This window comes from Aquarana catesbeiana, linkage group LG13 (assembly GCF_042186555.1).
Source record: "Aquarana catesbeiana isolate 2022-GZ linkage group LG13, ASM4218655v1, whole genome shotgun sequence".
NCBI classification, from domain to species: domain Eukaryota; kingdom Metazoa; phylum Chordata; class Amphibia; order Anura; family Ranidae; genus Aquarana; species Aquarana catesbeiana.
The window spans coordinates 132,053,908-132,081,836 of NC_133336.1; positions in this window are offsets into that span (position 1 = coordinate 132,053,908).

Consider the following 27,929-nt stretch of genomic DNA (forward strand, 5'->3'; position numbering starts at 1 on the left):
GGGACAGATAAATGGGCTGGTGATCCTCCATTGGTGTATTCCTTTCCTTATCTCCTTTGTATGGAATACAGGATCCAGGCTCTTCAATATAGAGATTAGATATAAGTTAGGAGTAATGTATACATTCCCATCAATATATACAATGGGGCAAAAAAGTATTTAGTCAGCCAAAGTATTTAGTCAGCCACCAATTGTGCAAGTTCTCCCACTTAAAAAGATGAGAGGCCTGTAATTGTCATCCTAGGTATACCTCAACTATGAGAGACAAAATGTGGAAACAAATCCAGACAATCACATTGTCTGCTTTTTGAAAGAATGTATTTGCAAATTATGGTGGAAAATAAGTATTTGGGGGGGCAGGAGGCGGAGCCTAGCGGAGCAGACATGCATTGTTAGAGCTCCACACCGCTGAGGAGAGAAGAGAAGGACAAAGCGGAGCCTGCAGGCTCAAAAGGTATCCATTTGAACCTTTTTGCCCCAGGAAACAAACTGAAAGTTTGGGCAGGAAATATGGTACTGGGAGGAAACCGTGGCAGAAATAATAATCACCTCACAAAGAGCTCACAGGCACACACTGCAGCTGAAGCAGCTCCAGTCACCTCACAATATACAGCATCAGGGCGCTCTCACAGACAGAAAATGTCACAGCAAGACTCTCCATTTGAGTCAGATACAGAACAAATCCTCTCACAAACTTCTCCACAAGCCTCCACAGCATCCCCAGTAATATTATTACAATTTGAAAAGATGCTTCATAAGGCTTTAAAACAAACCTCAGACCAAATAACAAAAAGCCTAACCAAAGAAATAAGAGAGCTGGGAAACCGCACCGCAGCCTTATAAATAAAAATGGATGAAATTGAAATTACAACCCAAGAAAATATAACAGAATTGGAACAATTAAAAAGAGAGAATTTAATACTTCAAACTAAGCTCGAAGATTACAAAAATAGAGCCAGACGTTCAAACTTGCGCATAAGGGGAATACCTGAAACTGTGACAGACCTGCAATCTACTGCTCTATTACAAGAACTAAAGCCAGATATCCCTATTGAACGTTTAGAACTGGACAGAGTACACAGAGCCCTCACAGCCAAAAAGAAAGATGGACCCCCACGTGATATAATCACAAAATTTCATTATTACAGAACGAAAGAACAAATACTAATTGCTGCAAGAGAAAAAAAGGAACTTAATTTTCAAGGACACAATTATCAAATTTTTGCTGACCTATCCCAACTTACTATTACTAAAAGACGATCCATGAAACCCCAACTAATGGAACTGCAACGCCACAACATTATGTATCAATGGGGCTTCCCCTTTTCAGTCAGATTTAACTACCAAGGTACAATTTACAGAAGCAGATCAGCAGATGAACTACAACAAACCCTTTTAAAATTAAATCTGACAGAACCCACAAGCAGCAACACTCCCACACGCAGAAGAATGGCATCATCTTCACCTTCAGGCAGCACCCAGAAAATTTCAGAACAAAATGGGAATCATCATTCTCACAAAAGAGGCCGTTATGCCACATCATCCATGAACCAAGAAGATTCAATGGACTGACATCCTAATTCCTGAAATCTCTTCATTTATTATACTAAGAGATGGTTCTCTATAAAAAACCTATATTTATAACTGAATGTAACTGCATTCTGATAGTAACACACTGTGTGGGATCATGTTACATTCCAGTTAAATTTCTTATTACTTCTGACTCATATAGCCTTAGAATATATAAGTGAAATAAGGAAATTCTTGTTCAGTTATATATTATCAGGTAATAACAATAGATTTATTACTTTTTAGGACAAATATGTTCAATAATCCAGAAGTAATGGAAGCTTTTTCTTTCTTTTCTTAAAACAAATATATTATTACCTAACTAGTTCCTAGAATTATGTTTTAGTTTATTCTAATCTGAAGCAATACAACCTCAATTTTATGAGTTAACATATCTAAACAGTTACATATGAATAAAATATGTAATTGTTTACTCTAAAAGGGTTAAAATCCCAAAATAATTCAAACTATCTTCATCAATACCAAAGTTATTAACAGTACCTTTCTAACTGAATTATTTAGCCTAGGGCAAGACTAACCATATACAACCACCCTGGAATAAATAATTTCAACAAAAACTATATTCTGCACTCCAATTAATGAAACATCATTTTGATGTCTTTTGACATAGCACTTCTCTCCTGTAAGCGGAAGATCCGTGTACCCCCATTAGCCCTCCTCATTCTCCCAACCATATTATGTGGGAGTGTGACGAAGGCACTTATTCCCCTGAGAGAGATATTTATTCTCTTTCACGGGTAAATTGTGATTACTTGCAAAAAATAATTTATACAATGTATCATCTAATCTCATATGTTTTTTGTTTACTCTTTACTCCAGAATTCACTGGTTTCTTTTCTATCTATTCATCTCTTCAGTCCACACAGGTTGATCTGCGCAGTCAGCTCTGCATAACAAAAAGTAAGTCAAAACTATTTGATCTATTGCCATGGCACCACTGAATATACTTTCCCTGAATGTTCAGGGAATAAATGTCCCTCAAAAAAGGACCAAAGCCTTCCGTACTTTCCATAACAAGAAGGCTCACATAGTATGCCTCCAAGAAACACACTTCACCAAAGATTCTACCCCAAAATATATTTCTCCTTTTTATCAACAAATTTACACGGCTTCTGCCTGTACCAAGCAAAGGGGAACTCTAATTGCATTTCACCGATCCACACCATTCACCTTATCATCAGAAATTAAAGACCCAGAAGGTAGATACCTGATACTCATGGGTTATATAATGGATACAGCAATCACGGTGATTTCCTACTACGCTCCTAACAAACAACCTACACCATTCCTCTCATTTATATTACAAGTGATTAATACACACAAAATAGGAACAGTGATAATGTGTGGGGATTCGAACCAGGTCCTCCTCCCATTTCTAGATAAATCACCTTTTACACCATCCAAAATAACCTCTAGATTACCTTTTTCTCAACTTCTTTCCAAATACAATCTGGTAGATTCGTGGAGAGAAAGTAACCCAATGAAAAATAAATTCACTTATTTCTCGCACCCTCATCAAACCTTCACCAGAATAGATCATATTTTTCTAACAATAGGAATGATACCAGAAATTATTGCATCAGATATAATTCCGATTCCGTGGTCTGACCATAATGCAGTATACACTACTATAGCCTCAGCCATACCAAAAGCGCATGACCCAACGTGGTACTTACCGGACATAATGCTCAAACACCCACTACATCAGATGGCCATTGAACAAGCTTTAAAGGAATACATATCAATTAATAATACAACAGACATTTCCCCAATAACACTGTGGGAAGCTCATAAGCCTGTCTTGCGTGGTACAATACAAAGACAAATGGCACTATTTAAACGGGAACGCAAAAATCTAGCAAAAAAACTAGAACTCAATTTTAATGCAGCCTACATATCATTTCAAGATAATCCATCTCAGAGTACAAAATCTCATCTGGAAAAATCTAGATTGGAATACGATCTATTTCTCAGAGTCAGTTGATAAATCCCTCAAACGCTCCAAACACAATTTCTACATGAATACAAACAAACCAGGTACATATTTGGCTCGGGCATTAAATTCAACTAACAAATCTTTCAAACCAATACGTTTGAAATTATCAAAAAATGTTTACACTTATAATCCAGTTAAAATAGTCCATAAATTTCACTCACATCTCGCAACTTTATACAAGACAAACAATTAATTTAATCCTACAAAGGCTGAATCCTTCTTCTCAAAAATAACCTTACCTTACCCTTATTATTTGCCCTTATACTCGAACCCATGGCCCAAAACATCAGAACAAACCAAACTATAACTGGCATTGAAGTAGGAGGTATTACACACAAATTATGTATATTTGCAGACGATATATTACTTTTTCTATCATCACCACAGGTCTCTGGTCCTAACTTAATACCAGCTCTTGATGGATTTGCAGCCCTATCCGGCCTTATGATTAATCCTAAGAAATGCCTAGTGCTTAATATTTCACTCACAAACATGGAATTGATCCCGGCTAGGGCTGCACTCCCATTCACATGGGCAGAAAAATCAATCCCATATCTTGGAATTCATTTAACAGCATCTCATTCTGACTTATTCTCAACCAATTATCCTCCTGTATTAAGACAGATCACAAATCTAATAAAACAATGGTCGCAACTTCCTTTATCCTGGATAGGGAAGATTAATGCAATCAAAATGACTATTCTACCCAAATTGCTTTATCTATTCAGAGTCCTCCCTATTCCAATTCCTTCCTATTTTTTGAGAATAGTACAAAAAAGAGCAACTTCGTTTATATGGGGCTCTTCTAAACCACGTATACCTATACACACACTACATCTTCCCAAAAATAAAGGAGGCCTGGGATACCTTAATTTTACTAACTACTACAGAGCAGCACATTTGGCCAGTCTCTCCAAATACCATGCAAAACAGGAAATCCCATTATGGGTATTTATAGAGGCTTCAGAAAATGACCCTCTATTAATATCAAATTTATTATGGCTTGATCCTAAAGACCGCTTTAAAATTCATAATCCCATAACTAAACACTTCTTATCTCTCTGGGATAAACTAAAAACCAAATATCAGTTACAATCTCCACACAATCCTCTCCTTTCTTTTATCAGAAATCCGGCCTTTTATCCGGCATGGATCTACCCAAATTCTTTTAAAGCTTGGACAACATCAGGCATTCAGACACTAAATGACTTCATAGCATCTAAATCATTCCTTTCATTCCCATCGCTTAGAGAAAAATATGATCTACCAAACTCTGAGATATTTAGATATCTCCAAATCAAAAATTTCTATACACCATTCCTAAAGGGGGATACACCATTATCCCAATTATCCATTTTTGAATCAATCTGCACAAATGATCCATTTGCTAAAGGTACAATTTCATCACTTTATAATCAATTATATGGAGTAGCAAATCTTAATAGACCCTCTTACGTTCAGAGGTGGGAGGAGGACCTGGGACGAACTTTAGAAGACACGGACTGGTCTAACATATGGCTCACATCTAAGTCATCCTCACCCAACATCTTAGCACTGGAGACAAATTATAAAGTCCTAACTCGCTGGTACCTTGTACCCGCTAGAGTGGCAAAATATTCACCTAATACCTCAGCTCTTTGTTTTCGAGGATGCCCAGAAATAGGCACATATTTACACATATGGTGGACGTGCCCAGTAATCCAAACCTTCTGGAAGGAAGTCTTCGTGATTGCATCTAAAATATTTAAAAAAATAATACAACCAGATCCATATTTAACTTTACTTAACCACTTCAGCCCCGGAAGGATTTACCCCCTTCCTGACCAGAGCACTTTTTACAAATTGGCACTGCGTCGCTTTAACTGCTAATTGCGCGGTCATGCAATGCTGTAACCAAACGAAATTTGCGTCCTTTTCTTCCCACAAATAGAGCTTTCTTTTGATGGTATTTGATCACCTCTGCCGTTTTTATTTTTTGTGCTATACACGGAAAAAGACCGAAAATTTTGAAAAAAAATGATATTTTCTACTTTTTGTTCTAAAAAAAATCCAATAAACTCAATTTTAGTCATACATTTAGGCCAAAATGTATTTGGCCACATGTCTTTGGTAAAAAAAATGTCAATAAGTGTATATTTATTGGTTTGCGCAAAAGTTATAGCGCCTACAATCTAGGGTACATTTTCTGGAATTTACACAGCCTTTAATTTATGACTGCCTATGTCGTTTCTTGAGGTGCTAAAATGGCAGGGCAGTACAAAACCCCCACAAATGACCCCATTTTGGAAAGTAGACACCCCAAGGAAATTGCTGATAGGCATGTTGAGCCCATTGAATATTCATTTTTTTTGTCCCAAGTGATTGAATAATGACAAAAAAAAAAAAAAAAAAAAAAAATTACAAAAAGTTGTCACTAAATGATATATTGCTCACACAGGCCATGGGCATATGTGGAATTGCACCCCAAAATACATTTAGCTGCTTCTCCTGAGTATGGGGATACCACATGTGTGGGACTTTTTGGGAGCCTAGCCGCATACGGGGCCCCGAAAACCAATCACCGCCTTCAGGATTTCTAAGGGCGTACATTTTTGATTTTACTCCTCACTACCTATCACAGTTTTGAAGGCCATAAAATGCCCAGATGGCACAAACCCCCCCCAAATGACCCCATTTTGGAAAGTAGACACCCCAAGCTATTTGCTGAGAGGCATGTTGAGTCCATGGAATATTTTATATTTTGACACAAGTTGCGGGAAAGTGACAATTTATTTATTTATTTTTTTTTTTTTGCACAAAGTTGTCACTAAATGATATATTGCTCACACAGGTCATGGGCATATGTGGAATTGCACCCCAAAATACATTCTGCTGCTTCTCCTGAGTATGGGGATACCACATGTGTGGGACTTTTTAGGAGCCTAGCCGCGTACGGGACCCCGAAAACCAATCACCGCCTTCAGGATTTCTAAGGGTGTACATTTTTGATTTCACTCTTCACTGCCTATCACAGTTTCGGAGGTCATGGAATGCCCAGGTGGCACAAACCCCCCCCAAATGACCCCATTTTGGAAAGTAGACACCCCAAGCTATTTGCTGAGAGGCATGGTGAGTATTTTGCAGCTCTCATTTGTTTTTGAAAATGAAGAAAGACAAAAAAAAAAATTTTTTTTTTCTTTTTTTAATTTTCAAAACTTTGTGACAAAAAGTGAGGTCTGCAAAATACTCACTATACCGCTCAGCAAATAGCTTTGGGTGTCTACTTTCCAAAATGGGGTCATTTGGGGGGGGTTTGTGCCACCTGGGCATTCCATGGCCTCCGAGACTGTGATAGGCAGTGAAGAGTGAAATCAAAAATTTACGCCCTTAGAAAGCCTGAAGGCGGTGCTTGGTTTTCGGGGTCCCATACGCGGCTAGGCTCCCAAAAAGTCTCACACATGTGGTATCCCCGTACTCAGGAGAAGCAGCAGAATGTATTTTGGGGTGTAATTTCACATATTCCCATGGCATGTTTGAGCAATATATAATTTAGTGACAACTTTGTGCAAAAAAAAAAAAAAAAAAAAAAAAATTTGGCTCTTTCCCGCAACTTGTGTCACAATATAAAATATTCCATGGACTCGACATGCCTCTCAGCAAATAGCTTGGGGTGTCTACTTTCCAAAATGGGGTCATTTGGGGGGGGTTTGAACTGTCCTGGCATTTTATGCACAACATTTAGAAGCTTATGTCACACATCACCCACTCTTCTAACCACTTGAAGACAATGCCCTTTCTGACACTTTTTGATTACATGAAAAAATTATTTTTTTTTGCAAGAAAATTACTTTGAACCCCCACACATTATATATTTTTTTAAAGCAAATGCCCTACAGATTAAAATGGTGGGTGTTTAATTTTTTTTTTTCACACAGTATTTGCGCAGCGATTTTTCAAACGCATTTTTTGGGGAAAAAACACACTTTTTTACATTTTAATGCACTAAAACACACTATATTGCCCAAATGTTTGATGAAATAAAAAAGATGATCTTAGGCCGAGTACATGGATACCAAACATGACATGCTTTACAATTGCGCACAAACGTGCAGTGGCAACAAAATAAATACATTTTTAAAAGCCTTTAAAAGCCTTTACAGGTTACCACTTTAGATTTACAGAGGAGGTCTACTGCTAAAATTACTGCCCTCGATCTAACCGTCGCGGTGATACCTCACATGCATGGTGCAATTGCTGTTTACATTTGACGCCAGACCGACGCTTGCGTTCGCCTTAGCGCGAGAGCAGGGGGGACAGGGGTGCTTTTTTTTTTTTTTTTTTTTTTTTTCTTTATTATTTTTTTGCTTTTTTATCTTATTTTAAAACTGTTCCTTTCATTTTTTTTTTTTTTAATCATTTTTACTGTTATCTCAGGGAATGTAAATATCCCCTATGATAGCAATAGGTAGTGACAGGTACTCTTTTTTGAAAAAATTGGGGTCTATTAGACCCTAGATTTCTCCTCTGCCCTCAAAGCATCTGACCACACCAAGATCGGTGTGATAAAATGCTTCCCCAATTTCCCAATGGCGCTATTTACATCCGGCGAAATCTAAGTCATAAAATGCTCGTAGCTTCCGGTTTCTTAGGCCATAGAGATGTTTGGAACCACTCTGGTCTCTGATCAGCTCTATGGTCAGCTGGCTGAATCACCGGCTGCATTCTCAGGTTCCCTGTTGAGACAGGAGAGCCAGAGAAAAACACGGAAGACGATGGGGGGGGGGGGGGCATTCTCTCCCACTGCTTGTAAAAGCAGTCTAGAGGCTAATTAGCCGCTAGGATTGCTTTTACATGAAAGCCGACCGCTGGCTGAAAAGAATGATACCAAGATGATACCTAAACCTGCAAGCATCATTTTGGTATAACCACTCAAAGTCGTGAATGCTGTACCTGAAGACAAAAATATGGCTAACAATAAAGCACAGTAAATGGTAAAGTATAAAAAATTGCATACCTGAAAAGCAAACATGATAAAACATAATAACAATAAAACATTGCAGAATAGAATACAGTAAAAAAGAGCAGAACAATAGAGAGAATAGAGAGAGAGAGAATAGAGAGAGAACAATAAAACGACAACTATTACTTTTTATTTTATATTTTTGTTTGTGTTTTTTTTTTTTTTTTTTTACACTTTTTTTGTAACTGTAACTTTTATAACTGTAACCGGTTCCAGGTTCGGGTCTCTCAAAATGCGATGGCATCTTGGGAGACCCTGTGAAAGTGTGTCCTAGTCTGTGCAATGCTGTACCCTACGCTAATACTCAGCTAGTGAATGGTAGCATTCAAAACATTCACCAATGCAAAGACCAGGATTGTCAGGACAGGAGGGACAATAATAGCGGGTGTCACGCCTATATCCGCGCTTACTGCAGACACGACATCTTTTTTGGGGGAGTTCGTTGGGTAGGGGTACTAGGGGGAGGACATAAAGAAAATGCCTCTCATGCAGCCGACTGCATTTGGTTGGGGATGTGAATGGGGGAAGTACGGGCGCTGCAGAAGCGGTGGGTTCCCAATTAGGATTGGCGAATGCAGCAGGAAGGGCATTATGGGCACGACGGGCCTGTGTTTGTCTTCTTTGTGGCAGCGGGACACTACTTGTGCTTGCCACCTCACCAGCTTGAACTGCACTTATGGGACTCGCCACGTCACCAAGTGTTACTGCAGTGCTGGTTTGACTATGACCGGGGTGTACTAGGCCGCTGGCGCTTGCCAGTTCACCAAAACGCTACCAAAAAAACTGTTAACGATCGCAGGGATCAGGCCTGACTCTGCGAACGCTGCAGTTATGCGTTTAGTGTTTTGTAAGTGACAGTGATCGATCGATACTGCACTTGGGTGGGCTGGGCTGGGCCGGGCGGAGGGGCAAAACGCAGGTGCTAGCAGGTATCTGGGCTGATCCCACTAACACTGCGTTTTTGGGAACCCTAAACTGCTGGGGATGCCAGTATAGATCTGATCGGATCAGATATTGATCAGTTCAGATACTATACCACTAAGGGAGGTGTACGGTGCGTGCGTGGGTGTTAGCGCTACTGGCACTAACCTGACGCTGCCTGGGGCTGGTGCTTGCCATTTCACCAAAACGCTACCAAAAAAACTGTTAGCGATCACAGGGATCAGGCCTGACTCTGCGAACGCTGCAGTTATGCGTTTAGTGTTTTGTAAGTGACCGTGATCGATCGATACTGCACTTGGGTGGGCTGGGCCGAGCCGGGCGGAGGGGCAAAACGCAGGTGCTAGCAGGTATCTGGGCTGATCCCGCTAACACTGTGTTTTTGGGAACCCTAAACTGCTGGGGACGCTAGTATAGATCTGATCAGATCAGATATTGATCCGTACAGATACTATACCACTAAGGGAGCCGTATGCTGCGTGCGTGGGTGTTAGCGTTACTGGCGCTAATCTGACGCTGCCTGGGGCGACGCATATCACCGCCGGGCGATCAGGGGGCTAAATCTTTATTCGGCGGGTGCCCTGACACTATAAAAAATAAACAAACTAACCAGCGTCACCCGTAACGGTTATACAGTGATCAGTGGTGAAAGGGTTAACTAGGGGGCAATCAAGGGGTTAAAACATTTATTAGATAGTATATGGGGGTCCCTGTCGCTATAAAACGCTGACGGCGAACCTAAATATTTACCTCACTAACTAGCGTCACCAGCGACACTAATACAGCGATCAGAAAAATGATCGCTTAGCGACACTGGTGACGGGGGGTGATCAAGGGGTTAAAACTTTATTAGGGGGGGTTAGGGGGGTACCCTAGACCTACAGGGGGGTAATACTAACTGTCCTAACACTGTAAATGTCACAAACTGACACCAATACAGTAATCAGAAAAAAAAAAAAAAAAAAAAAAAACCTGCTGGTGTCAGTTTGTGACAGGGGGGGGGGGGGGTGATTGGGGGGGGATCGGGGGGCGATCGGGGGGGGGATCGGGGTGTTTTGTGTGCCTGGCATGTTCTACTGTGTGTGTAGTGTGTTGTGCACTTACATTACAGTCTTCTCTCCTCGGCCCGGAACGGAAAATACCGAGCCGAGGAGAGATGACATCATTTCCTCTGCCTCTGTGTACAATACAGAGGCAGGGAAATGATCCCATTGGCTGAGAGCGATCGCGAGGGGGGGGCCACGAATGGATGGCCTCCTCCTCACCTCCGATCGCCGGGGGAGATTTGCCGACCGCCGCTGGCACCGGGGGGGGGTCCGATCGGACCCCCCACCCGCGGGCAGGCAAGGACGTACATGTAAGTCCTTTTGCCTGCCCGTGCCATTCTGCCGACGTATATAGTCGTGCGGCGGTCGGCAAGTGGTTAATCTAAAACCGGAATGGTTAACACTCTCTCAATTCAAACTTATGATCCAACTAATAACGGCTGCAAAACAAACAGTGGCCAAGGCATGGAAATCTCCTACATTGGTACTAGCAGAAACAATTCACAGAATGAATAATACAATGTCCCATGCTAAGATGGTAGCCATCGATCAAAATCAAATTCCAAAATTTGAAAAACTTTGGCATCCTTGGATAAAACAACAGTTCCTGTCAAACTTCAATGACTCTGTCCTGTTGCCATGGTAACAGATTAAATGACTTACAGAGACACCCTTTCTAAGGTTTCAAAGAGAACTAAAAAGAATAATAAACTGACGAGCGGGACAACCTTGTGGACCATACCTCTACCTTTCAGCCCTTTTTCTTCTTTCTCTTTCCTTTTCTCCACCTTACGATTAAAGCTCATTATCAGAATTTATTTGACCTATATACACTCTACTTGTAAACAATATGTATAGTAGGTATAAATCATTTAAATACCTACAAAAGTAACTAAGGAAATGATATATATCTTTAATTTAGGTTTACGTGAACCCAATGTTTAATATTTGAAATTTCATGATATTTACCTATATAAACCCTACTGTAAAACAATGAGCTTACTTTATAGATCCTTGTAAACTTACTTTATGTATTTTTATAACATTGTATACTCAATAAACTTCTTTTGACAAGGAAAATAAGTATTTGGTCAATATCAAAAGTTCATCTCAATACTTTGTTATCTATCCTTTGTTGGCAATGACAGAGGTCAAACGTTTTCTGTAAGTCTTCACAAGGTTGTCACACACTGTTGCTGGTATGTTGGCCCATTCCTCCATGCAGATCTCCTCTAGAGCAGTGATGTTTTGGGGCTGTCGCTGGGCAACACAGACTTTCAACTCCCTCCAAAGGTTTTCTATGGTGTTGAGATCTGGAGACTGACTAGGCCACTCCAGGACCTTGAAATGCTTCTTACGAAGCCACTCCTTCGTTGTCTGGGTGGTGTGTTTGGGATCATTGTCATGCTGAAAGACCCAGCCACGTTTCATCTTCAATGCCCTTGCTGATGGGAGGAGGTTTGCACTAAAAATCTTGAATATAGATATTAGATATAAGTTAGGAGTAATGTATACATGGGGGAACTTGCACAATTGGTGGCTGACTAAATACTTTTTTGCCCCACTGTATACCCATCTATGTTATTTTATTCCTATTTATTATTTTTTTAATATTATTGAAACGGAAAATTTGTTATCAGAGAAGCCAATTCTGATGGGGAAAGATTTACAGACATCGCCTTAGATTTAGTAGGATTAACATGCAGGCCCGAAAGAGACGCAAAAGCCTCCAGAAAATAAGTTGGGTAACGATAATCTATGCAATGTCAGAGTCAGTGGGATGTCATCTGCAAACAAGGAGATCTTGTGAGCAGAACCTGCAACCTCAATACTATTTAAATCTGGATGTGAACGGATCACCACCGCCAGAGGTTCCATAGCCAAGACAAACAGAAGAGGCGAAAGTGGACAGCCCTGTTGATTGCCCCTCCAGATAGGAAAAAATGGAATATTCAAAACCATAATATTTCATTTTAGCCTAAGGGGCATCGTACAGTGCCATCAGTCAGCTTAAAAAGGAAATACCAAAGCCAAAATGGAGTACAGTCATAAGATAAGGCCAGGACAGGGTGTCAAGTGTCGATGCCTTTTTCACATCCAGCGATAAAAGAATTGTTTCCAAGGAGTGGCTATGGGCAAGATGCTGCAGTTGTATGATTCTCCTTATGGCATCCCTTGCCTGTCTCTGTGGTACAAAGCCAACTTGGTCTTTTTTTTAATTGAGCGGGGGAGGAATTAATTCAAACTGTTGGCCAAAATTTTGGTAAGGATTTTCATATCAATATTAATAAGGGATATAGGTTGGAAGTTGGCCCAAGAGGAATGATCTCTTTCGGGATTAGGCAACATTACTATATTAGCTATTAGAAGGTCAGGAGAAAAATTCTGGCCGTTCTTAACTGAAATATACATAGCCATCAAATGAGAGGCTAACACATCCACTAGTTTTCTATAGTAAAGTGCTGTAAAGCCATCCAGGCCAGGCCTCTTGCCCACTTTCAGGTCTTTAATACATTGTCGGACTTCGGATTCTTGAATATCACAGTCCATAAGGTCCATGTGTGCCATGGATATGGTTGGCAGTAAAATGCGCTGCAAAAAATCTTTTAAATCCTGGTCATTTGTAAGGTTATGGGCTGAATATAAGGCTGTAAGTCTATGACGGAACTCGTCCAATATCTTAACTGAGTTGCTATCAAGAATTTTGTGGCGGGTGCATAAAGTAATAGGTGTAGGTTTGGGATCAAATGTACGTAACCTCTGGGCCAGCATCACATTCAGTTTATTGGCCTTGGCATACCAATGCTGGCGAAACCAGCGCAGGACACTTTCCACCTGATCGGTGAGACACAAGTCCAACTCCGTACGAGCCTGGCCCAAAAGTTTACGATTAGCAGGTGTGTGGGTTTGTTTAAAAGTAATTGAGATAGATTCCAACCGGGATTCTAAATCTTGTTGTATCTGTTAGCTTTCCCTCTTATGTTTTGTGACCAGCTGAATAATATATGTCCCCTGAGTACAGCTTTATATGCCCCCCACAAGGTCACCGGAGAGAAGACAGAGGTAGAATTAAGGCTAAAATATTCTGCAGAAGCTTTCAACAAATCTTCCTTGAGGGATAATTGGGAATTATGGGGTTTACACACGAAGGAATGTTGGGGTTTACACACTAAGGGTTGACCAGACCACCTGGGGCCGCAAGAATAGACACAGAGTTTATTAAAGCTGCTTTCACACTGGGGAGGGTGGGCTTTGACGGTAAAACGCTGCTAGTTTTAGCGGCGCTTTACCGTCGTTTTAGTGGTGATAATTGGCCGCTAGCGGGGTTCTTTTGACCCCCACTAGCGGCTGAATAAAGGGTTAAATGCGCCCGTGTAGTGGCACTTCGGCAGCGGTGCCCATTCACTTCAATGGGCAGGAGCGATGGAGGAGTGGTGTATACACTGCTCCTCCACTGCCCCAAAGATGCTGCTTGCAGGACTTTTTTTCACGTCCTGTGAGCACACCGCTCCAGTGTGAAAGCACTCAGGTTTTCACACTGAGACTGCAGGGGAGGCATGTTACAGGCGCTTTACCGCCGCTATTTTTAGCCCAAAAGTGCCTGAAAAATGCCTCAGTGTGAAAGGGGTCTAAAGGGAAATGTTTTCTAAGCATTATCATATGATCAATTCTACAGTGATGTGGATGAGAATAATATGTGTAATCCTTACTCAGTGGATGCAATTCTCTCCAGAGGTCTACCAGATCATGAGAACGTAAGGAGCGGTAAAACTTTTTCGCTGTGGACGCAGACACTCGTATCAAGGGGAATTTATCCAGAAAAGGATCCAAGGCCATATTGGAGTCTCCTGCCAGAAGCAGGTTACCTTTTTGGTGAGATGTCAAAAGGGAGCAGACATGGGTCAAGAAAGGACCTGGATTGGAATTGGGAGCATAGTAAGTCATTATGGTAACCTCCGCATCCTGAATAGTGCCCTGAAGCAGGAGGTCTGCTATCTGCCTAGTGCAACTGAAAGGTACCGATTTGAGAAATGCTATCAGAACCCCCTTCTGCTTGGTCAGGCCATTAGTCAAAAACACCTGAGGGTATTGGGCATCAAAATTCTTGGGACTGGAGACAGAGGAAAAATGAGTCTCCTGTAGACACGCTATGTCTATGTGTTGTTTCTTACAGTGATAATAAAGCTTTGTTTTTGTTTTTTTTAAAAACAAACATGTCATACTTACCTCCACTATGCAGCTCGTTTTGCACAGAGTGGCCCCGAACATCCTCTTCTGGGGTCCCTCGGCGGCTCTCGCGGCTCCTCCTGCATTAGATAACCCCCTAGGAGAAGCACTCTCCCGAGGGGGTTACCTTGTGGGTGCGCTCCCGAGTCATTCATTCGGTGTCCATAGAAGAGCCGGGAGCCAATGGCTGCACTGCTATCAATCTATACCAATCAAAGCCGGGACTCTGTGGAGAGAAGGATGGCGCGTCCCCGCCGAAGAAGATGAAGGGGTTCAGGTAAGTAAAACGGGGGGGGGGGGCTAGGTGGTCAGTGACTGCCAGGTGTTTTTTCACCTTAATGCATAGGATGCATAGGAAAAAACACAAACCTTTACAACCCTTTTTAGGTACTTAAAAACTTTCACTCTCTTTTGTGGCGAGTTCATACCTTGAATGTTTAATGACAGCCAATGTAGTGTCATGGTGGAAAAGTGGTTAAGGAGTTACCAATGTCTCTGGACGTAAACCCCGAAGACTCAAAGAGGGATGAAGAGAGGAGGGGTCGGAAAGAGATAAGAGGAAGGCAGTGAAAAAAAAGAAGAATGAAAAGCACAATAAAGGCTGTGAACAAAACACAGATATCTGCCAGCTCTTCAATTGCGGGCAACCCTCCCCGAGGACTGCCATCCATCAAATTGGGCATCCCAGGGTGGCATACCCGCACTTGATATTGCCAACCACATTTAAATGTAAAACAACATTCAAGTATTCAACTGAATTATAATCTAAAAATAAAACATATATGATACCAACAGTATGGCTCTAAAGAGCCTCTCTGTAACTGTGAGGAGACAGAACCAGTCTCAGCAAATGCAGTCCAAACAGGCTACAGTGGGTAGGAAGCCTGAGATAAAATTCAGACCCAGGTTGAAATGAAAACCCAGGGGGGACAGGAGGTGGAGCCTAGCGGAGCAGACATGCATTGTTAGAGCTCCACATCGCTGAGGAGAGAAGAGAAGGACAAAGCGGAGCCTGCAGGCTCAAAAGGTATCCATTTGAACCTTTTTGCCCCAGGGAACAAACTGTGAAAGTTTGGGCAGGAAATATGGTACTGGGAGGAAGCCGTGGCAGAAATAAAAATCACCTCACAAAGAGCTCACAGGCACTCACTGCAACTAAAGCAGCTCCAGTCACCTCACAATATACAGCATCAGGGCGCTCTCACAGACAGAAAATGTCACAGCAAGACTCTCCATTTGAGTCAGATACAGAACAAATCCTCTCACAAACTTCTCCACAAGCCTCCTCAGCATCCCCAGTAATATTATTACAATTTGAAAAGATGCTTCATAAGGCTTTAAAACAAACCTCAGACCAAATAACAAAAAGCCTAACCAAAGAAATAAGAGAGCTGGGAAACCGCACCGCAGCCTTATAAATAAAAATGGATGAAATTGAAATTACAACCCAAGAAAATATAACAGAATTGGAACAATTAAAAGAAGAGAATTTAATACTTCAAACTAAGCTCGAAGATTACGAAAATAGAGCCAGACGTTCAAACTTGCGCATAAGGGGAATACCTGAAACTGTGACAGACCTGCAATCTACTATTACTGCTCTATTACAAGAACTAAAGCCAGATATCCCTATTGAACGTTTAGAACTGGACAGAGTAAACAGAGCCCTCACAGCCAAAAAGAAAGACGGACCCCCACGTGATATAATCACAAAATTTCATTATTACAGAACGAAAGAACAAATACTAATTGCTGCAAGAGAAAAAAAGGAACTTAATTTTCAAGGACACAATTATCAAATTTTTGCTGACCTATCCCAACTTACTATTACTAAAAGACGATCCATGAAACCCCAACTAATGGAACTGCAACGCCACAACATTATGTATCAATGGGGCTTCCCCTTTTCAGTCAGATTTAACTACCAAGGTACAATTTACAGAAGCAGATCAGCAGATGAACTACAACAAACCCTTTTAAAATTAAATCTGACAGAACCCACAAGCAGCAACACCCCCACACGCAGAAGAATGGCATCATCTTCACCTTCAGGCAGCACCCAGAAAATTTCAGAACAAAATGGGAATCATCATTCTCACAAAAGAGGCCGTTATGCCACATCATCCATGGACCAAGAAGATTCAATGGACTGACATCCTAATTCCTGATATCTCTTCATTTATTATACTAAGAGATGGTTCTCTATAAAAAAAACCTGTATTTATAACTGAATGTAACTGCATTCTGATAGTCACACACTGTATGGGATCAAGTTACATTCCAGTTATATTTCTTATTACTTCTGATTCATATAGCCTTAGAATATATAAGTGAAATAAGAAAATTCTTGTTCAGTTATATATTTTCAGGTAATAACAATAGATTTATTACTTTTTAGGACAAATATGTTCAATAATCCAGAAGTAATGGAAGCTTTTTCTTTCTTTTCTTAAAACAAATATATTAGTACCTAACTAGTTCCTAGAACTATGTTTTTGTTTATTCTAATCTGAAGCAATACAACCTCAATTTTATGAGTTAACATATCTAAACAGTTACATATGACTAAAATATGTAATTGTTTACTCTAAAAGGGTTAAAATCCCAAAATAATTCAAATTATCTTCATCAATACCAAAGTTATTAACAGTACCTTTCTAACTGAATTATTTAGCCTAGGGCAAGATTAACCATATACAACCACCCTGGAATAAATAATTTCAACAAAAACTATATTCTGCACTCCAATTAATGAATCATCATTTTGATGTCTTTTGACATAGCACTTCTCTCCTGTAAGCGGAAGATCCGTGTACCCCCATTAGGCCTCCTCATTCTCCCAACCATATTATGTGGGAGTGTGACGAAGGCACTTATTCCCCTGAGAGAGATATTTATTCTCTTTCACGGGTAAATTGTGATTACTTGCAAAAAATAATTTATACAATGTATCATCTAATCTCATATGTTTTTTGTTTACTCTTTACTCCAGAATTCACTGGTTTCTTTTCTATCTTTTCATCTCTTCAGTCCACACAGGTTGATCTGCGCAGTCAGCTCTGCATAACAAAAAGTAAGTCAAAACTATTTGATCTGTTGCCATGGCACCACTGAATATACTTTCCCTGAATGTTCAGGGAATAAATGTCCCTCAAAAAAGGACCAAAGCCTTCCGTACTTTCCATAACAAGAAGGCTCACATAGTATGCCTCCAAGAAACACACTTCACCAAAGATTCTACTCCAAAATATATTTCTCCTTTTTATCAACAAATTTACACGGCTTCTGCCTGTACCAAACAAAGGGGTACTCTAATTGCATTTCACCGATCCACACCATTCACCTTATCATCAGAAATTAAAGACCCAGAAGGTAGATACCTGATACTCATGGGTTATATAATGGATACAGCAATCACGGTGATTCCCTACTACGCTCCTAACAAACAACCTACACCATTCCTCTCACATATATTACAAGTGATTAATACACACAAAATAGGAACAGTGATAATGTGCGGGGATTTGAACCAGGTCCTCCTCCCATTTCTAGATAAATCACCTTTTAAACCATCCAAAATAACCTCTAGATTACCTTTTTCTCAACTTCTTTCCAAATACAATCTGGTAGTTTCGTGGAGAGAAAGTAACCCAATGAAAAAGAAATTCACTTATTTCTCGCACCCTCATCAAACCTTCACCAGAATAGATCATATTTTTCTAACAATAGGAATGATACCAGAAATTATTGCATCAGATATAATTCCGATTCCGTGGTCTGACCATAATGCAGTATACACTACTATAGCCTCAGCCATACCAAAAGCGCATGATCCAACGTGGTACTTACCGGACATAATGCTCAAACACCCACTACATCAGATGGCCATTGAACAAGCTTTAAAGGAATACATATCAATTAATAATACAACAGACATTTCCCCAATAACACTGTGGGAAGCTCATAAGCCTGTCTTGCGTGGTACAATACAAAGACAAATGGCACTATTTAAACGGGAACGCAAAAATCTAGCAAAAAAACTAGAACTCAATTTTAATGCAGCCTACATATCATTCCAAGATAATCCATCTCAGAGTACAAAATCTCATCTGGAAAAATCTAGATTGGAATACGATCTATTTCTCACCGAGTCAGTTGATAAATCCCTCAAACGCTCCAAACACAATTTCTACATGAATACAAACAAACCAGGTACATATTTGGCTCGGGCATTAAATTCAACTAACAAATCTTTCAAACCAATACGTTTGAAATTATCAAAAAATGTTTATACTTGTAATCCAGTTAAAATAGTCCATAAATTTCACTCACATCTCGCAACTTTATACAAGACAAACAATGAATTTAATCCTACAGAGGCTGAATCCTTCTTCTCAAAAATAACCTTACCTGAGTTGTCTCAGAATCAAAAAAGCAGTTTGGATGAGCCTATAACTATAGATGAAGTTGCTAACGCCATAAAAGACCTAAAACTTAACAAAAGACCAGGCCCAGACGGCTACTCGGCTTTATACTATAAAACATTCTCAGAAATACTCTCTCCCATTCTCACTGAAACTTTTAACAAACTTCTAGAAGGACATTCTTTTCGGCAAGAAACACTAATGGCAATTGTTTGTATGATCCCAAAACCCCTTTCTGATGATACTTCCTGTGTGAATTATCGGCCTATCTCTCTGTTAAACCTTGATATTAAATTATTAGCAAAAATAATAGCAAAACGCCTCAATAGCATTATAGGAAAATTAATACATAGAGATCAAGTAGGCTTCATGCCAAATAGACAGGCAGGCGATAATATACGCAGGGCAGTGTTATTGGCACATATTGCTAAAAAACGGAAAATCCCTTTATGTTTTCTATCTCTCGATATTAAGAGGGCATTTGACACAGTATCCTGGCAATATATGCAATATTCATTACAAAAATGGGGTTTTGGACCCCACTTTTTAACATGGATCAAAGCATTATATAATAAACCCAAAGCCTATATAAAATACGCTGGATACAAATCTGATGCCTTTAATATCGAAAGAGGTACCCGACAGGGTTGCCCATTATCTCCCTTATTATTTGCCCTTATACTCGAACCCATGGCCCAATACATCAGAACAAACCAAACTATAACTGGCATTGAAGTAGGAGGTATTACACACAAATTATGTATATTTGCAGACGATATATTACTTTTTCTATCATCACCACAGGTCTCTGGTCCTAACTTAATACCAGCTCTTGATGGATTTGCAGCCCTATCCGGCCTTATGATTAATCCTAAGAAATGCCTAGTGCTTAATATTTCGCTCACAAACATGGAATTGATCCCGGCTACGGCTGCACTCCCATTCACATGGGCAGAAAAATCAATCCCATATCTTGGAATTCATTTAACAGCATCTCATTCTGACTTATTCTCAACCAATTATCCTCCTGTATTAAGACAGATCACAAATCTAATAAAACAATGGTCGCAACTTCCTTTATCCTGGATAGGGAAGATTAATGCAATCAAAATGACTATTCTACCCAAATTGCTTTATCTATTCAGAGTCCTCCCTATTCCAATTCCTTCCTATTTTTTGAGAATAGTACAAAAAAGAGCAACTTCATTTATATGGGGCTCTTCTAAACCACGTATACCTATACACACACTACATCTTCCCAAAAATAAAGGAGGCCTGGGATACCTTAATTTTACTAACTACTACAGAGCAGCACATTTGGCCAGTCTGTCCAAATACCATGCAAAACAGGAAATCCCATTATGGGTATTTATAGAGGCTTCAGAAAATGACCCTCTATTAATATCAAACTTGTTATGGCTTGATCCTAAAGACCGCTTTAAAATTCATAATCCCATAACTAAACACTTCTTATCTCTCTGGGATAAACTAAAAACCAAATATCAGTTACAATCTCCACACAATCCTCTCCTTTCTTTTATCAGAAATCCGGCCTTTTATCCGGCATGGATCTACCCAAATTCTTTTAAAGCTTGGACAACATCAGGCATTCAGACACTAAATGACTTCATAGCATCTAAATCATTCCTTTCATTCCCATCGCTTAGAGAAAAATATGATCTACCAAACTCTGAGATATTTAGATATCTCCAAATCAAAAATTTCTATACACCATTCCTAAAGGGGGATACACCATTATCCCAATTATCCATTTTTGAATCAATCTGTACAAAAGATCCATTTGCTAAAGGTACAATTTCATCACTTTATAATCAATTATATGGAGTAGTAAATCTTAATAGACCCTCTTACGTTCAGAGGTGGGAGGAGAACCTGGGACGAACTTTAGAAGACACGGACTGGTCTAACATATGGCTCACATCTAAGTCATCCTCACCCAACATCTTAGCACTGGAGATAAATTATAAAGTCCTAACTCGCTGGTACCTTGTACCCGCTAGAGTGGCAAAATATTCACCTAATACCTCAGCTCTTTGTTTTCGAGGATGCCCAGAAATAGGCACACATTTACACATATGGTGGATGTGCCCAGTAATCCAAACCTTCTGGAAGGAAGTCTTCGTGATTGCATCTAAAATATTTAAAAAAATAATACAACCAGATCCATATATAACTTTACTTAATCTAAAACCGGAATGGTTAACACTCTCTCAATTCAAACTTATGATCCAACTAACAACGGCTGCAAAACAAACAGTGGCCAAAGCATGGAAATCTCCTACGTTAGTACTAGCAGAAACAATTCACAGAATGAATAATACAATGTCCCATGCTAAGATGGTAGCCATCGATCAAAATCAAATTCCAAAATTTGAAAAACTTTGGCATCCTTGGATAAAACAACAATTCCTGTCAAATTTCAATGACTCTGTCCTGTTGCCATGGTAACAGATTAAATGACTTACAGAGACACCCATTCTAAGGCTTCAAAGAGAACTAAAAAGAATAATAAACTGACGAGCGGGACAACCTTGTGGACCATACCTCTGCCTTTCTACCCTTTTTCTATCTTTCTCTTTCCTTTTCTCCACCTTACGATTAAAGCTCATTATCAGAATTTATTTGACCTATATACACTCTACCTGTAAACAATATATATAGTAGGTATAAATCATTTAAATACCTACAAAAGTAACTAAGGAAATGATATATATCTTTAATTTAGGTTTACGTGAACCCAATGTTTAATATTTGAAATGTCATGATATTTACCTATATAATCCCTACTGTAAAACAATGAGCTTACTTTATAGATCCTTGTAATTTTACTTTATGTATCTTTATAATATTGTATACTCAATAAACTTCTTTTGACAAGGAAATGAAAACCCAGAGTTCAGGGCAGTTCAGTTCCTCAGCCATTGGGGATATCCTGGAAGCATTGAGCTTGAAGAGAATGAATGGCCTGGGAGCCTTGTTGAGATGCCTGGGACGGCTGGCGGGGAGGCTAAGACAAGTGTAGTTCCTGAAAGTGATGTCTCAGATCAGGCAAGGAAGATGCTTGGAATTGGCGACCTTGATGGGAAAACAAAAGCTTAAAAGGGAATCCCCATCTGATGCCATGGGTTTGCAGGATTTGTAGATATGGCTTTAAGTTTCTAGCTTTGGGATCGTAACTGGAGACAGATCTGCAAACAACTGAAGAGAATGGTTTTGAAAGGAAAGGTCATGATGTTCCTTGGGAGATTTTTTTTTAACCCTTTCATGAATAAAATGGCGATTGTTGCAATATTTTATGTCGCACTGTATTTGCGCAGCGGTCTTTCAAACACAATTTTGTGGGAAAAAAGACACTTTCATGAATTAAAAAAAAAAACTAAACAGTAAAGTTATCCCAATTTGTTTATATAATGTGAAAGATGATGTTACGCTGAGTAAATAGATACCTAACATGTCAAGCTTTGAAATTGCGCACACTTGTAGAATGGCGACCGGTTACCAGGTTAGAGTTACAGAGGAGGTCTAGTGCTAGAATCATTGCTCTCATATTAGGTGAGGTTGGAAAAAGACACAAGTCCGTCAAGTCTAAACTATGTGCATGATTATATGTCAGTATTACGTTGTATATCCCTGTATGTCGCGGTCGTTCAGGTGCTTATCTAATAGTTTTTTGAAACTATCGATGCTCCCAGCTGAGACCACCGCCTGTGGAAGGGGATTCCACATCCTTGCCCTCGCTCTGATAATCGCAGCAAAACCTCACTTGTGTGATTTGAACACTGTTTACATATGCGGGCGCGACTTACATGTGCTTTTTATTTGCTATGCGGGGACGGGGGCGCTTTAAAATTTTTATTTTATTTTTTACTATTTATTTTTATTTTTTTACATTGTCACTTTAAAAAAATATATATTTGATCACTTTTATTGCTGTCACAAGGAATGTTAACATCCCTTGTAACAGTAATAGGAGGTGACAGGTACTGTTTATGGAGGGATCGGGGGTCTAAAAGGGAACACAGAGAAGGCATCCAGTGCTGCAAAACACATCTATTTCTGCTTTTATTCCTGGAAGCTTGCGGGGTGTGTTTAGCCAACTGAAGTCCGGGTTTTTCTATCAGAAAAATATGTGTTTAGCAGCACTGCCTATCATTTAATAATTTGCTCCATCATGTACAAATCTGCCCCAAACTGACATGAACACACCTCGGCAGCAGGAGGCACAATCTGACACAAAAATTTCTTCCGTCGGCTATTGTGCGCAGGCGCCGTCTCGCCGTCACAATAGCTGATCGTAAAATCAGCTGCTGTACTGCTCCCTATGGCGCTGTGCATGCGCCATCCCAGCAATCCCCATCCTGGCGGCGCTCTCACTCTTGATTCCTCTCCAGACTCCTCCTCAGAGACTGCAGACATGATAAAAGATATGATAAAAGACAAGAGATAGTCAGAGATTGCAGAAATTATACAAAAGATGGTTAGAGTGTGCGGACAGGATACATGAGGTGGTTAGAGGCTGCAGACATGGTACAGGAGGTAGTCAGTACATGCGCACAAGATATAGGAGGTGGTCGGAGTATGCGCACAGGATACAGGAGGTGGTCAGAGTATGCGCACAGGATACAGGAGGTGGTCGGAGTATGCGCACAGGATACAGGAGGTGGTCTGAGTATGCGCACAGGATACAGGAGGTGGTCAGAGTATGCAGACATGTAGGGGAACAAACATACTGGTCTCCCGTGTAGGGGGAGCACAGAGAGGGGTCAGTTGTGTAGTGGGAGCACATCCATGTATCCATGTAGGGGGAGCACACAGTGGGGTGAAGTCCTGATAAGAGCTGTCACAGGAAGGCCCTCACACAGGACACATGGCAGGCAGGGCGGTGAGGTTGGTACACTCAGGGTGATCAGGCAGGTTGGTGAGGTTGGCACACTCAGGGTGATCAGGCAGGTTGGTGAGGTTGGCACACTCAGGGTGATCAGGCAGGGTGGTGAGGTTGGCACACACAGGGTGATTAGGCAACGCGGTGAGGTTGGCACACTCAGGGTGATCAGGTTCCTGTTCTTAGGGGAGGTGGAGTCCTGGTCCCCAGGGAAGATGGGGTCCTTAGGTGAGATGGAGTCCCTGTTGCCAGGGGAGATGGGGTTCCTGTCTGTAGGCAAGATGGGGTCCTCATTCCCAGGGGAGATGTGTCTCCATCCCTAGGGGAGAAGGGTGTCCCTGTCCTCAGGGAAGAAGGGGGTACCTGTCCCCAGGGGAGAAAGGGTGTCCCTACCCTCAGAGGAGAAAGGGTGTCCCTGTCCCCAGGGGAGAAGGGTGTCCCTGTCCCCAGGTGAGATAGGGTCAATGTCCTCAGGAGAGAAGGGGGTCCATGTCCTTAGGTGAGAAGGCTGTCCCCAGGGGAGATGGGGTCCCTGTCCCCAGGGGAGAAGGGGGTCCCTGTCCCCGGGGGAGAAGAGTGTCCATGTCCCCGGGGGAGAAGGGGATCCCTGTCCCCAGTTGAGATAGGGTCCCTGTCCTCAGGAGAGAAGGGGGTCCCTGTCCTTAGGGGAGAAGGCTGTCCCTGTCCCCAGGGGAGAAGGCTGTTCCTGTCCCCATGGGAGATGGGGGTCCCTGTCCACAGGAGATAAGGGGTCCCTGTCCCCAGGTAGGAAGGGGGTCCCAGTCCCCAGGGGAGATAGGATGCCAGTTCCCAGGGGAGAAGGGGGTCCCTGTCCTCAGGGGAGAGGGGGTCCCTGTCCCCAGGTGAGAAGGGGTCCTTGTCCCCAGGGGAGAAGGGGGTCCCAGTCCCCAGGAGAGAAGGGGGTCCTTGTCCCCAGGGGAGAAGGGGTCCCTGTCCCCAGGAGAAAAGTATTCCCTGTCCCCAGGAGAGGAGGGGTCCCTGTCCCCAGTGGAGAAAGGGGTCCCAGGGGAGATAGGATGCCAGTCCCCAGGGTAGAAGGGGGTCACTGTCCCCAGGTCCCCAGGGGAGAAGGGGTCCTTGTCCCCAGGGGAGAAGGGGGTCCCAGTCCCCAGGGGAGAAGGCTGTTCCTGTCCCCATGGGAGATGGGGGTCCCTGTCCCCAGGAGAGAAGGGGTCCCTGTCCCCAGGTAGGAAGGGGGTCCCAGTCCCCAGGGGAGATAGGATGCCAGTTCCCAGGGGAGAAGGGGGTCCCTGTCCTCAGGGGAGAGGGGGTCCCTGTCCCCAGGTGAGAAGGGGTCCTTGTCCCCAGGGGAGAAGGGGGTCCCAGTCCCCAGGAGAGAAGGGGGTCCTTGTCCCCAGGGGAGAAGGGGTCCCTGTCCCCAGGAGAAAAGTATTCCCTGTCCGAAGGAGAGGAGGGGACCCTGTCCCCAGGGGAGAAAGGGGTCCCAGGGGAGATAGGATGCCAGTCCCCAGGGTAGAAGGGGGTCAATGTCCCCAGGTCCCCAGGGGAGAAGGGGTCCTTGTCCCCAGGGGAGAAGGGGATGCCTGTCCCCAGGAGAGAAGGGGGTCCATGTCCTTAGGTGAGAAGGCTGTCCCTGTCCCCAGGGGAGATGGGGGTCCCTGTCCCCAGGAGAGAAGGGGGTCCCTATCCTCGAGAGAGAAGGGTGTCCCTGTCCCCTGGGGAGAAGAGTGTCCATGTCCCCAGGGGAGAAGGGGGTCCCTGTCCTTAGGGGAGAAGGCTGTCCCTGTCCCCATGGGAGATGGTGGTCCCTGTCCCCAGGAGAGAAGGGGTCCCTGTCCCCAGGTAGGAAGGGGGTCCCAGTTCCCAGGGGAAAAGGGGGTCGCTGTCCGCAGGGGAGAGGGGGATCCTTTTCCCCAGGGGAGAAAGGGATGCCTGTCCCCAGGAGAGAAGGGGGTCCATGTCCTTAGGTGAGAAGGCTGTCCCTGTCCCCAGGGGAGATGGGGGTCCCTGTCCCCAGGAGAGAAGGGGGTCCCTATCCTTGGGAGAGAAGGGTGTCCCTGTCCCCGGGGGAGAAGAGTGTCCATGTCCCCAGGGGAGAAGGGGGTCCCTGTCCCCAGGTGAGATAGGGTCCCTGTCCTCAGGAGAGAAGGGGGTCCCTGTCCTTAGGGGAGAAAGGGGTCCCAGTCCCCAGGGGAGACAGGATGCCAGTCCCCAGGGTAGAAGGGGGTCCCTGTGCCCAGGTGAGAAGGGGTCCTTGTCCTCAGGGTAGAAGGGGGGTCCCTGTCCCCAGGAGAGAAAATCGGTCCCTGTCCCCACGGAAGGAGGGGTCCTTGTTCCCAGGGGAGAAGGGGATGCCTGTCCCCAGGGGAGAAGGGGATGCCTGTCCCCAGGGGAGAAGGGGTCCCCTGTCCCCAGGAGAGGAGAGATCCTTGTCCCCAGGGGAGAAAGGGGTCCCAGTCCCCAAAGGAGATAGGATGCCAGTCACCAAGGTAGAAGGTGGTCCCTGTCCTCAGGAAAGAAGGTGTCCCTCCTTACCCAGGAGAGAAGGGGTGCTTGTCCCCAGGGGAGAAGGGGGTCCCAGTACCCAGGGTAGATAGGATGCCAGTCCCCAGGGGAGAAGAGGGTCCCAGTCTCCAGGGGAGATAGGATGCCAGTCCCCAGGGGAGAAGGGGGTCCCAGTCCCCAGGGGAGAAAGGGTCCCTGTCCCCAGGAGAGAAGGGGTCCCTGTCCCCAGGAGAGAAGGGGTCCTTGTCCCCAGGGGAGAAGGGAATTCTTGTCCCCAGGAGAGAAGAGGTCTTGTCCCCTGGAGAGAAGGGGTCTTTGTCCCCAGGGGAGAAGGGGGTCCCAGTCCCCAGGGGAGATAGGATGCCAGTCCCCAGGGGAGAAGGGGGTCCCTGTCCCCAGGAGAGAAGGGGTTCTTGTCCCTAGGGGAGATGGGGATCCCTGTCCCCAGGGGAAAAGGGGGTCCCTGTACCCAGGGGAGAAGGGGTCCCTGTCCCCAGGGGAGAAAGGGGGTCCCTGTCCCCAGGAGAGAAGGGGTCCCTGTCCCCAGGAGAGAAGGGGTTCCTGTCCCCAGGAGAAAAGGATTCCCTGTCCCCAGGAGAGGAGAGGTCCCTGTCCCCAGGGGAGAAAGGGGTCCCAGTCCCCAGGGGAGACAGGATGCCAGTCCCCAAGGTAGAAGGGGGTCCCTGTTCCCAGGTGAGAAGGGGTCCCTGTCCCCAGGAGAGAAGGGGTCCTTGTCCTCAGGGGAGAAGGGGGGTCCCTGTCCCCAGGAGAGAAAATCGGTCCCTGTCCCCAGGGAAGAAGGGGTCCTTGTTCCCAGGGGAGAAGGGGGTCCCAGTCCCCAGGGGAGAAGGGGATGCCTGGCCCCAGGGGAGAAGGGGTCCCCTGTACCCAGGAGGGGAGAGGTCCTTGTCCCCAGGGGAGAAAGGGGTCCCAGTCCCCAGGGGAGATAGGATGCCAGTCACCAGGGTAGAAGGTGGTCCCTGTCCCCAGGAAAGAAGGGGTCCCTCCTGTCCCCAGGAGAGAAGGGATGCTTGTCCCCAGGGGAGAAGGGGGTCCCAGTACCCAGGGTAGATAGGATGCCAGTCCCCAGGGGAGAACGGGGTCCCTGTCCCCAGGAGAAAAAAGGGGTCCCTGTCCCCAGGGGAGAAGGGGTCCATGTCCCCAGGAGAGAAGGAGGTCCCTGTCCCTAGGAGAGAAGGAGGTCCCTGTCCCCAGGGGAGAATGGGGGTCCCTGTCCTCCAGGGGAGATAGGATGCCAGTCCCCAGGGGAGAAGGGGGTCCCAGTCCCCAGCGGAGATAGGATGCAAGTCCCCAGGGT